The sequence below is a fragment of the Eubalaena glacialis genome, chromosome 5 (genome assembly GCF_028564815.1).
Source record: "Eubalaena glacialis isolate mEubGla1 chromosome 5, mEubGla1.1.hap2.+ XY, whole genome shotgun sequence".
Lineage (NCBI taxonomy): Eukaryota > Metazoa > Chordata > Mammalia > Artiodactyla > Balaenidae > Eubalaena > Eubalaena glacialis.
Window position 1 is genome coordinate 42,909,926 of NC_083720.1, and position 12,586 is coordinate 42,922,511.

Consider the following 12,586-nt stretch of genomic DNA (forward strand, 5'->3'; position numbering starts at 1 on the left):
TCCTGCCTGTGCTCTTCTCTCGGGAATTTCTGTTCATTCACTTTGGGAGCAGGCCCAGGTCCGATCATGTCTCTCAGCAGCTCAGCTGTCTGGCCTTGTTGGGTAAATTGTTTTGTTTTATTTTCTAGATCCTCAGTTCTTTCTTTTGTAAAATAAGATAAATAATACATACTTCCCTAAGCTTTATTAACAACTGATATGTATTGAATTCCTACCCCAGAAAGGTCATAACTTTTGAACAAGGTGCCCCACATTTTCAATCAGTATTAGGCCCTGCAAATACTGCAGCCAATCCTGGTTCTAAGAAACAGGAATTACCATTACCCTTATCCTCCTTTTACAGATGAGTAAATCATGGCACAGAAAGGTTCAGTTACTTGTCCAAGGTCACACAGCTAACAAGTAGCAGAATAAGGAAGTCTCCTTTAGACCCATGTTTTTAACTACTTCTGAATAGTGCCTAAGTAAGAGAACTCTATAAAAAGCCTTTAGTTAGTGCTTTATAATTCTGAGTAATTTGCTATGATTAGACTGAGGGACCTGCTACAATAAAGTCACTGCCCTGTAAGTTGGGTTGAAGCAGACTTTCTTTAAAGAGAAATAGTGGTGGGATTGGGGTGGTTGGGAGAGGGAATACTTGATATGAATCAGAAAGTGATTTGACCACAGAATAATCACTGGGAAAGAGACAAGAAATCAGAAAGTGACCTGACCACAGAATAATCAAGATATCTCCCTATTTTGGGGCAAAGGGGTAGGGGTCGGGGTATGCCAGTGAACTGTGAGAAGTTTCCTTCCAGAAAGGAACAGGACTAGACAGGTGGGACGAAAGAGGTGGCCAGGACACAGAAGGGGCCTGGGCTGCTGTACCAGCTGTTTGGGACTTAGAGAGCAAGTCTCCACAGGCAGGATTAGGAATGGATCAAGGCTTGCGTACCTGGAACCCAGACTTGGTTTAACCCTATTTTTTTTTCTTTTTTAATTTATCTTTGCTTTGCCTCTGTATTTGGTATGTTCTGTTTGTTTTCATTCCAGTAAGTTCAACTATGCTTAAAAGCATTAGGAGAATGGGCTTGTGACCACACACGGGCCAGAGTTTAAGGGAGAAAATAATATATGCCTACTGACTCTGCCATGCCTGGTGGTGGTGACTGAATAACAAAGTTATGGTCAGGAGGAAGGGGAAGTTCCTTTAGGTTAGCTGGGTATCCCCTGGATGGGTCTTCCACTTCTTTAATATGCACTCACTGAATCACCAAGACATCTCGCAAAACAGGCACGCAGACTCCGATTCAGGAGGTCTGGGTGGGGCCTGAGACCCCTCATTGTTACCAAGTTCCCAGATGGTGCAGGTGCTGCTGGTCTGCAGACCATATCTAGAGCTGCAAAGTCCTAGAAAAGGGCCAGCCCTTAAGCTCTGAGCCACTAGGCAGATATGTTTTATTGTGAACATGTAAAGAAGAGAAAAATGCCAGCACGCTATTTCTGGGGAAGAATGCATCCCTTCAAACAAAACCTGAAAGCTCTTGGGGTGATCACTGCAAAGAGGATGATTAGGAAGAAAGAGAAGCTGAACATTTTCACTGACAAGTTTAATTTCTTTTTCATAAAGTTTAGTATGATTTTAGGAATGATCAGGAGCCCCAGATGTATCTAGTACCCCTCTTGCCTTTGCAGGGCGTCTGAAATTCCCACCGTGAGGAAAAACTACCATGTTTTATCCAGGCAGCATTTACTCAAGAATGTCCCACTCAAAACAGTTGTGCCAAGGTTGTTAATTGATGTTATACAAAAAATGAGTGTTCTGTGATCAAATTAATTAAGGAAACACTGACTCAACAATAAAGTTGAACACATTACTTTATTGTGGGACTCTTCAGAGCGTGTCCATTGTGATTAACTAAGATAGGAACGCGACATACAGCATTTCCTAATCTTGTTTGACTATATAAACCTCTTTTTCTCTCTGGATCCCTCCTTCTCTTTCTTTATTAACAATTAAATGAATGCACCAGTTACATCAAGGAAATGCTGGGGGTGGGGAGGTTCCTAATTTGTTTCAGCAGAGATTTGTTTTTTAAGTATTCAATACAGGTGGCAGTGCAGTGAAATGAGCCCTTATATACTACTGATGTGGATTTAAATTGGTATAAGCCTCTTGCAAAGTGCTTTGGAAGAATGAAGGAAGAAAAATAAAAATATTTATAAACTTTTAAACAATACATTCACTTCTGTGATTCTATATTAGGATTTTTAAAATAACCCCAAATAGAAAGGTTTGCTTCTCACAAAACTGTTTGTTGTGCTGCAGCAAACACAGCAGAAAATCCTAAATGACTTAAAATATGGGAATGTTTAAATTGTCTGTGATGGTGTCACTCAGTGTAATACTATGAAGTCATTATATATGTCTATGAATTAATACAGAGTATGCTTATGTTATTCAGGGAGAGCAACTGCAAACCAAACTCTAGATACAATTCTTCACCCCACCTTCTATCCCTGACCATTGCAGATGACTAGCCTCTTCCCATGGAGCCATGGAGGCTACCTGCCCAGTCCTCGAATCCAGGTTGGCCTTGTGACTTGCACTGGCAATAACCATGGTGGCAATAATGATTGGCCTGGTCTGCACCTAAGCCTCTCCTGTTTCTGCTCTCTCTCTTGGAATTTTGCCAGCATCACAAATACAAGTCCAGGCTGACCTCCTGGAGGATGAGAGACCAAGTGTAGCAGAGCTGTGAACCCCCAAACAAGTGAGATTGCCCAGCCAGGATCACTTGATGACAGACCCATGAGCAAGCCCAGATGAGACTAGAAATTGAAGAAACTACCAGCAAACCTTTGGACTCATTAGCAATCAAAATGGTTCTTATTGTAACCCACTGAGTTTTGGGGTGAAAATAGATAACTGCTAGAGCTGTAATGTAATATGAAAAGAAAAAAAAAAAAACCACAGGATATAAAATTGTATCAACTAATAGGAAATAATTATAAAATAATTACATAGAAAAAGAAAATTGGCATATATGAAAATGTAATAAATTGTTGTTTTAAGGCAACAAGTCTGTTGAAATACTGATGTATTTTCTTTATCTTTCTACCCTTCTGCATTTCCAAATTTCCCCTGATGAGTGTGCATTACGGTCATAATGTTTGCATATTATAAAAATGGTTCACTTAAAATAATAACTCAGGAATCTTATGTATAGTTGGCAACTGCCAGATACTATAGAATCTACACTGGCCTAAGGAAAAGTATAGGTGTTCTGAAAATCATAAAATATTCTAGAACCTGTAGGTATCGTAGCTTTTGTTATGGTACATACTTTCATAATTGCCAAATGCTCTTATATGATGCAACTCTTTTTGCTCTAAAATGAGTGGGGTTTTTACATTTTATTTTGACTTGAGGTAAGAATGTGAGTATTAACCCTAAAAAACCAAAAAAGTAACAACCTGAGAATTTGAGCCAACTTCCTTATCACTAACACACAATATCAATAATGTCCACATCACCTCCCTGTATCACACAGCTACTTCTCACGCTAAATAAAGCTGAGCTTTCATCTCGAATGGTAGCTTTGGAAACACAGCAAGTATGTAGCAATCTTTGAACTGTTTACAGAGACAGTAAAATGAGGAACACATCCTCTCAGGATAAAAGCTGTTTTATGGTATATAAAGGAAGTCCCTCTTTGAAAGTACGGCTAAAATTGAGAAGAAGACTTTGTAGTTCTATAGCAACTTTCATCCAAGCATCTGAAAGCATTTTATTGACATATACCTTTAATCTACACAACCTCCTAAGGGTAAGTAGTAAGTTTTACTATTCCCATTTTACGGGTAGAAAAACCAAGGCAGAAAGATACCAGAAAAGGATATGTGTTAGTTAAATGTCTTTGGTTGCAAGCAACAGAAAACAATTGGCCAATATAAGCAAAAAAAAAAAGCATACACACACACAAACACGTATATAGACATACACATTTATACACAATATGATTATATATATACACAATATGATTATATGTGTGTGTGTGTGTATATATATATATATGTGATATGGGAAAACACATGACTATGAAGAAAAGAAGCTGTGCACCTCCAGGGCCCTAGGCTCGAGGAACCAAAGGAAAGCCTCTTCAGAGTGCTAGATGAAGCAGCTACAATCATTTCTCATCACTATGTCACTCCATTCAAAAGTCAAATTCTAGAGACAGAATGCCTGACCACTCTGGTTTGGATCTCAGGCCAACCCTATGAGTGTTGCACAACATGGTTGAGGGGTAATTCCTAAAAGGAAAATCAAAAGAAAGAAAATGAATGTGGGACCGGCAAAAAAACGACCTATACTTATTATACGATGGATGAAAGTAAAGGAAAGCTTTTACAGATTTCTACCTGCCTGTCACTCTGCCCTTCCTGGAATCACACAGAAGCTTCTGGAAGCCAGGGAGGGGGCACATCCTTGAGCCTATCCCATGGCCTGCCACAGAGTTGTGCTCAATAATGGCTGAAACAATGCATGAACCATTTGGTATCTGTGCCTTACTTGACAAACTATTGAGGAATGGCACTCGTCAACCATTTCTCTCCCCCAAGTTTCCACACACTTCAACATTCCAGGCCATTTTCTCTGTTTCCAGGACCCTTCCCAGTGGTCAGGGATTGTTTTCCTACCCACCACATCCCCCATCTCCCAGAGTTGTTCATTCCCAGGGATGTGTTTAGAGTTACTTCTAGTGTTGTACATCCAGAATCAGTTATATCTTAAATCCGAGGCCTCTTCTGACTCAATTTTCTTGCTTGTCAAATGGCAATAGATAATAATTCTACTTTGTAACATTGTTACGAGGATTAAGAGAAATATTTGTAAAGCACTTAGAGTAATCTTGGCACATACTAGGCACTGTCTGTTACCTGCTGTCATTATCATCATCATCATCATATTACCATTATTCTTGTTATGGACACTGCATAAAACCACTGAGGTTTCAGGATTTATTTATGATAAGACCTAGCATTGCATTAATTACTCTATGTTTCTAAAGCTGAAATTTGACTTGCTTAAAACCCTCCGATTTCTGCCCATCATCCTTGGGATCTAGTCCAGGGTTCTCTGGCTCTGGACCTGTTTAACATTCTAACCTCATCTTCCACCATTAAGGTCACACATTTCATTTTCCCGTAACATCCAAGTACATATAAATGTCCCCACACCCAGGACAGTTCATACAAATTTCTGTCACTGTCTCCTTGATGTTTGGAATACCCTTTCTCTTTTTTATCAGTAATTTAGTTCATTTACCTCCAAGAACCAGTTCAAGTACAATATATCCTAGAAAAGCTTCCCTGCCTCCCCAGTCCAGGCTACGTTCCCCTCCCTTCAGTGCTTCCTTCTACCTCAACATACAACAAATTATATTGAAAGTCCTGATTATGTGGCCATCTGGTCTACCTCACAGATTGCAAAGGAACATCATGGGGAGGGTCCATGGCTTATCCACCATGATATTCTCAGCCCCAAGCCTATGGCTAAGTCTCCATACACGCTTATTGGACTGAAGTCTTTCTCATTCCAGCTGATTCATTTGCAAGGCTAGTGGTGTATTTTTTTTTTGTTCACAAGGCATCTTCATTATGTAGAAGTATTTCCATAAAGCCGTTACTTATCAAAGAAATTCAATCTTAGCCATACCCACACCAATCCCTCTTTCCCATTGGGATCATATAAGAATTCTAAGGCTTATTAGATCCAGGAAAATAGTGGAGAGAGAGTGGGGTGGTAAGGAGACAACAGCCTCAGTCTTCATTTCCAGTCCCTAGTGTTGCTGTTGCTGTACAGAAGTCCTTGTTCAATTGTCATGGGCCACCAGAAAATGGGTGGTTGTGCTAGCGATCCCCCTCCCTCTGTACCAGCTCAGCCACAGGGAACTCTGTTAGGGCTCCAGAGGCCATTGCACTTAGCACTTAGGCACAGGCCACCATGACGGCTACCATGACCTTTCAGTTGAAGTGGTTCTCTAAACATCCCCACAACCATGCCCTTGACCCAATCATCTCACTGATTGTGCCTCCACTTGCTTCAAACCTTGAAGAGGCCCCATCTCCACTTTAGACTATACTTCAGTGGGTTCCTCACTTACTTTTTTCAGCCTTGAAGCCCAAAAAGGCTATTGATTGCCTTTATTAAGAGCAAAGGAAATACAGATCTCAGTTACACAGTAAGGGGTATCTTTCCTTCATTTCCAGTGAATCTGCAGTCATACAAAAAAGAGACACAGGTAAGTTTCTCAACCATCCTGCTATGTCACCCATTATTTTTTAACACCTACTATGTAACTTGTGCTAATAGGGTCTTGTCCCTTGAAGAGCTCATTGCATGTATTAAGATAGATGGTTAGATAGAAAACCAGAGTACAGTGAAGTGCAGTAAGGTCTGAGCTAGAAGGAAGTCCAAGATGTGTAACAAATGCACACAGTAGGCACCTGGCTCAGCCTAGCAAATCAGAAGAGTCCACAGCAGAGCTGAACCTTAGAGATCAGAAGAAGCTGGGCAGGTGAAGCAGGGAGGCAGTGGGAGAGAAGTGGGTTTTATTCCTTTTCATTTAAACTATATAAAAATTCTTCCTGTTGTTAAGTAGAGGTTAAAAGGAAGTCATTAAACATCTTAAGCATGAGAATGACATGATGATGGGGCAGGCTGGAGGGAAGCCAAGCCGGAGGCAGAAGGACCAGTTCCGAGGCTCATTCTCTGCTTTCCTCCAGAATGAGCTGTCTGCTAATTATAACCTGCCCATGAAGCCACAGGCCCAGTAGCCCGTGATGACATGGCACTAAGGGGTCCCTGCTTTTGCTGGGATTCCTAATGAGCTTCACTTAAGAGAGGACTTGGTTTCCCCAATTTCTCTTTTGCAAAACCCCAGAATTCACCTGAGGTCTCAGCCCTGGAGCATATGTGACCTGACCTCTGACCCAGGAATGCCTCCTTTACTGACAGCCTTCTCAAGGTGGGACCAAGGAGGGAGCAATTAGCTGAAAGGAAAAACCCCACAGAGGCACAGAGTTCCCATTGGCTGAAGGAGAAGGCGTGCACCAACAACAATGGTGAGGCTTAAAGAACTATGGTGCTCCTTGACCTTGAAGGACTGGGTTTAAATTTATGGTTCTTTTGAGCCTGTCAGAAGCCAGAATGAGTCATAACCCAGCTTGGCCTGGTGGGGAGGGGCAGGCAATGGGGTGTGAGTCACAGTGGAGAGAAGGACTTGTTAGCATGGGGCTCGAGAAAGACCTGCAGCAGATGGCAGTGGCATCTTCTGTTTTCTCCCATGTTTCCTTTACGATTTTGAGCTAATCAGGGGTTACAAAAGGAACTGCATGGTGGCCTCTAATTAATGAGACTAGATAATTAGAGAAAAAAGAAAAACACACCAGGAACAGGGCTGACCTAGGAGAACCAGAACTCCGGGTCATTTTTTGTGTGTGTGTGTTTTTTTTTTTAACATCTTTATTGGAGCATACTTGCTTTACAATGGTGTGTTAGTTTCTGCTTTATAACAAAGTGAATCAGCTATACATATACATATATCCCCATATCTCCTCCCTCTTGCGTCTCCCTCCCACCCTCCCTATCCCACCCCTCTAGGTGGTCACAAAGCACCGAGCTGATCTCCCTGTGCTATGCTGCTGCTTCCCACTAGCTGAAAAGTCAAGTTTTGTCTTTCTTCCAAAAAATGCAACTTGGTAACTGCATGGCACTGCAGGAAGTGTATGTGTGACCTCTGGAGCCCGATTGGTCTGTGTTGGACTCCTGCTCTGCCACCCCTTAGCTACGTAACTTTTCAGGTAAGTTGTCAAATCTCTCTGAGCCTTACCTTCCTTATCTATTAAATGGGTTTAAGCAATAGTATTAATGGCCACCACTATTGAACAATTACTGTGTGCCAGGCAATGGACATAGCATCTTACTTACATCATCTCAGATAATTCCCATTTCTATTCTATAATAATATATTCATTTTAGGGTTGCTGGGAGGATTAAATGAGTGTCTCACTGCCTAGCACAATATAGGGGCTAAATAGATACTGTTTACCTTTTAATCTCTAAGGAAGATTAACTATCTTGAGCCCTAGGTTTTCTCCGGACACGTTTACTTTAGTTAAATCTGTACAGGTTTCCCTTGGGAAAAAAAAATACCTGTCTTTTATTTTGATCACTCTTGTACTGTACTGCTTTATTTGCATTTTTTCACCAATGTGAATGTCACATACGTCACCCTGATTCTGATTTGTAACGTGATATCTTAGAACTTACTTAGGACATCATAGTGAAAAGCCAATCTGTTTAAGCAACAAAGACATTGGAATAACACTGTTGTAAATTTACCTATTACTGTGAGACCTTGAAGGTAGAAAGAGACAGTTCATTTGTCTTTGCTAAACTGACTTTCAGATTGTACAAATCAGGTCCATTGACACTGGAAGCAGCATTTAAATGCAGATTCTAACAAAGGAGAGCATGAGAGGGAGGAAGAGGGAGGAAGCCTCTCCTTTGGATCCAGATTCCTCCTCATTTGAAGTGGGGATTCCTTAGGTAAGTCTTGTTTCTTATAGAAGACAAAATTATATAATAATTTATATATTATATATATTATTATCAATATCTATTACATATAGTATCTCCCTAAAAGCAGGGATTGTGGATTGTTCTCGTTAAGCTCTCCATGATAAATAATGTACAGAAATTGTCCCACAAATTACTGATAAATGAAGGAGGGAACAAGAGAGAAGACGGAATGTCAACTGTACATAAGAATTGCTGATTCCCATCTGCCCAGGAGCTAAGAGAGGCATAATAAGAAGAGCACTGGCTTCAGAATCAGACAGTTCTTGAGTAAAATCCAAGCTCTGCCACTGTCTGACCTGGGACAAGGCACATCATCTCTCTGAGCCTCCAATTCCTCAACTTTAAAATTGGGATAGCAATACTTCTGTGCTGTGCATGACTGTGTCACCTGTATATAACTCTAACACTCTCTCTTTCTCTTTCTCCTTCCCTCCTTCCCTTTATCCTTCCATCCATCTATCCATCAATCAACAAATAAGACTGAGAAATTTCACTCCTTTACTGACGAAGGAATTTGTTCTTCATCATCACCATCTTCTTCCTGCATCCATTTCAGCAGCCCTATAGTATGGAGTACTTTGTCTGTTCACTTGCCCCCTAAGGGCAAGTGATAATGGACAGCTTAGGGAGGCCAGATATGACAGTGGTTAAGGACCTGGGCTCTGGAGCCCTAGAGCTTGCGCTTGACTCTTGGTTCTGCAAACAACTAGTTTTGTGACCTGGTAAGTTAATGAACTTCTCTCTGCCTCAGTTGCCTCCTCTGTAAAATGAAGACATAAAACACTTAGAAGAGTGTCTGGTTCATAGAAAATACTCACTGAATCTTATCACCGATCTCTCTTGTTGACCTCATTTTATGGACAAGTAAATAGGCTCAGAGAGGCTGTGACTTGCCCAAGGTTACACAGTAAGGAATGAGGGTAGAGTTTATACTTTCTGCCTCAGCTGTCATCTCTTCCTAGTCCACCACACTGCAAGGGGGTGGGAGAAGAGGAGGAAGTTTCCATGAGAGGCTTGTAAGCAGAGACGGGACAGCCTTGGGAACTAACGTGGAAATATGTGCAGCTCTGAGACTGGATTGCTTGTAAATTCCTGGAGCATAAGAACTCATCTTAATCCATTTCATATTCCCAGTGCCCAGCACAGTATCCAGGCCAGAGGAAGCACTAAGGGAATATTTGTAGAATGAATTGATAAAGAAGTATATGAGAAAATTTTGGGATGGGAATAATAACAGTTTCCAGACTTCTGAACCCTAACGAATGGGTCCAGTGGGTAGAGAGAATCTTGATTTCTAGGGAAAGAGGGACAGGCAGCCTTGCCCCAGGAAAATCCAGTTCAGATGCAACCTACTGGAAAGACAGGGGTACACTGTCCTTGATTTTGAAGATTGGGTCCATTATGGGGTATGTCCAGGGAGGGGGGAGTATAGCTCTCAGAAAGACCCCACCCCTGACATCCTCCCTATACCCACTTCCACTCACGCCTGGAAAGGGCTTGGTAGAAACTGAGCAGAAATCAAATGGTTGGTCAGGAAGAGCAATTACCAAAGTTGCCCTAGTGAGAAGTGTTTTTTCATAGAAGTACCTAAGTTCTCTTCTCACATCAAGTTATAATATAATCATCATATTTGCACTTCACAAGGCATATTCCTGATCTCGGTGGAGCCCCTCAAGGCTGCTACAAGGTAGAAAAGGTAGGGTCTATTGTCCCTGTTTCACAGGTGTGAACACTGAGGGCCAAGAGAGCAGGAGAGACACACTCAGGGACGAGGGTCAGGAGCAGGCCTGACACAAGGACCAAATCCACACCCTGGCCTCTCCAGCCAATTCATCCACGCTCTGGATGGACACGTGGCGAATCTCATAGCCCAGGCACCTAGAGGACTACACAATTCCCTCTCCCGATTTCATATTCCACCCTCTCATCCCACCATCCAGGTGTGAGGATCAGGGAGGGACACTGGCTCTCTGTCTCCCAAGGTTGGCGGGAGTCTTGATTTGAGCACAGTTATAATGGCCCTTTGTAAACTAGGGGTCATCTGGGTAGTTTAAGTGGTCAGGAGGATGGGCTCAGGCAACTGCCTGGATTCAAATCTGTAGCTGGCCCCATACTGACTGTATGGACCTAGGCAAGTCACTCAACCTTCCAGGGTCTCAGTTTCTTCATATTTACAATAGAGAAAATGTTAGGAGATTTTAGCTCTATTTAAAGGTTTCTCTGAACAATTAGAACTTTCCATGATATATAGGGCCGCCCCATCAGGTAATGAGCTCTCCATCACTGGAAGTTTACAAGCAGATTGGTACATACAAGCATCTGCTCTTAAGGAGGATGCTGTATGGGTGAGCACAAGATAATAGGTAGACAGGACCACTGGTTCCCAAACTACCAGCTACTTCAGAATCGCCCAAAAGACATTTAGTAAATGCAAGTCCACTGGCCCCACCCCTGGGTATTCTGACTACAAACATGTCAGACAGAGCTCAAAACCCTGGATTTTTCATAGGAGGATTTGGGTGTATTAGTTTGCTAGGGTTGTCATAACAAATTACCACAAACTGGGTGGCTTAAACAACAGAAATTTGTCTCATAGTTCTAGAGACCAGGAGTCCAAGATCAAGGTACCAGCAGATTTGGATTCTTCTGACGGTATGAGGGAAAATCTGTCCGTGTCTCTCTCCCAGCTTCCTGTGGTTTACTGGCAATCTTTGGCATTCCTTTGTTTATAGATGCATCATGCCAATCTCTGCATGGCAGCCTCCCTGTGTGCGCGTCTGTCTCTGTGTCCAAATCTCCCCTTTTCATAAGTCATAACGGATTAGGGCCCATCCTAAGATCTTGATCATCTGCTAAAACCCTATTGCCAGACAAGTTCTCAATCACAGGTACTGGGGGTTTCTACTTCAACATCTTTTTGGAGGACCCAAGTCAACCCATGATGCCAGGTGATTCAACTGTGCAGTCAGGGTTAAAGACCGGTATAGTAAATTAGAGCTCTCCAAATGGAATGTGGGAATCTTAAATAACTGCAGATTCGAGTCATAGGGTCTGGAGGGCCTGAGACCCTGCTTTTTGAATAAGACATGCTGATGTCGCAGGTCCAGGGACCACTGCTTTGAGTAGTGAGGTCCTTTCCCATTTCTCTGCAAAAAGATTCCCAGGAAATCTAGAAATGATTACCAAACAAATAGAAGCTCATTTTTTGCCCCATGTCTCTAATGGAAAGAACTGCCCTTTTTTTTTTTTTAATTCAATCTTTAAGTGAGTGCACAGGAAAAAAACCTGCCAGTAGAACTCTGGATCCTTCTTGCCTGATGCCTGTTCTGGAGGGAGCAGCCTATAGCAGGCACACCAGTCCTAGGGCGTGGGAAAAAACAACTGGGCTCCCAAACTCTGGGAAGATCTTCCTTCATGCCTGTGCCCCTTCTCCTTGCTCTGTTTAAACGTACGTATTCGGGGTTATTTCGTTGCTCTTGTCTTTTTGCCCTATCCCCGCCGCCCCCAGCCCCGCCATCCCAACACCACCATCTGTTAACTCCGCTCAGCCTGAGCCCGGGCTGGGTGCAGCTGGCTCTCGGGAAGTGACTGCTGCCTGGGTAACCTGTACTGCCCGAGACGGAGGCCGGAAGCTCCCAGCCAAACGAGGCCAGTCCACAGCGGCCGAGAAGCCCACCTTTGGTGTCAATCCCCGAGGCCCGCCGGTGAAGGTGCGCCCCGCCCCGCACGCACCACCCTGCCCTCCGGGTAATCGCAACCACAATGGAGCAGGCCCGGCCGGGCACAAAGACGACAGCTGTGCAGCAGGGCCGCAGCCAGAGGGGCCACCACCCGCGCCTCGTAGCCTCCTTAATTTATTTATAGATGCGCTGGCTCTTTCTGTGGCCTAGTTAAGGATGCCTTTCCATAAATACATAGAAACGGATGTTATTCTAGAACCCACCAATAATAGACACA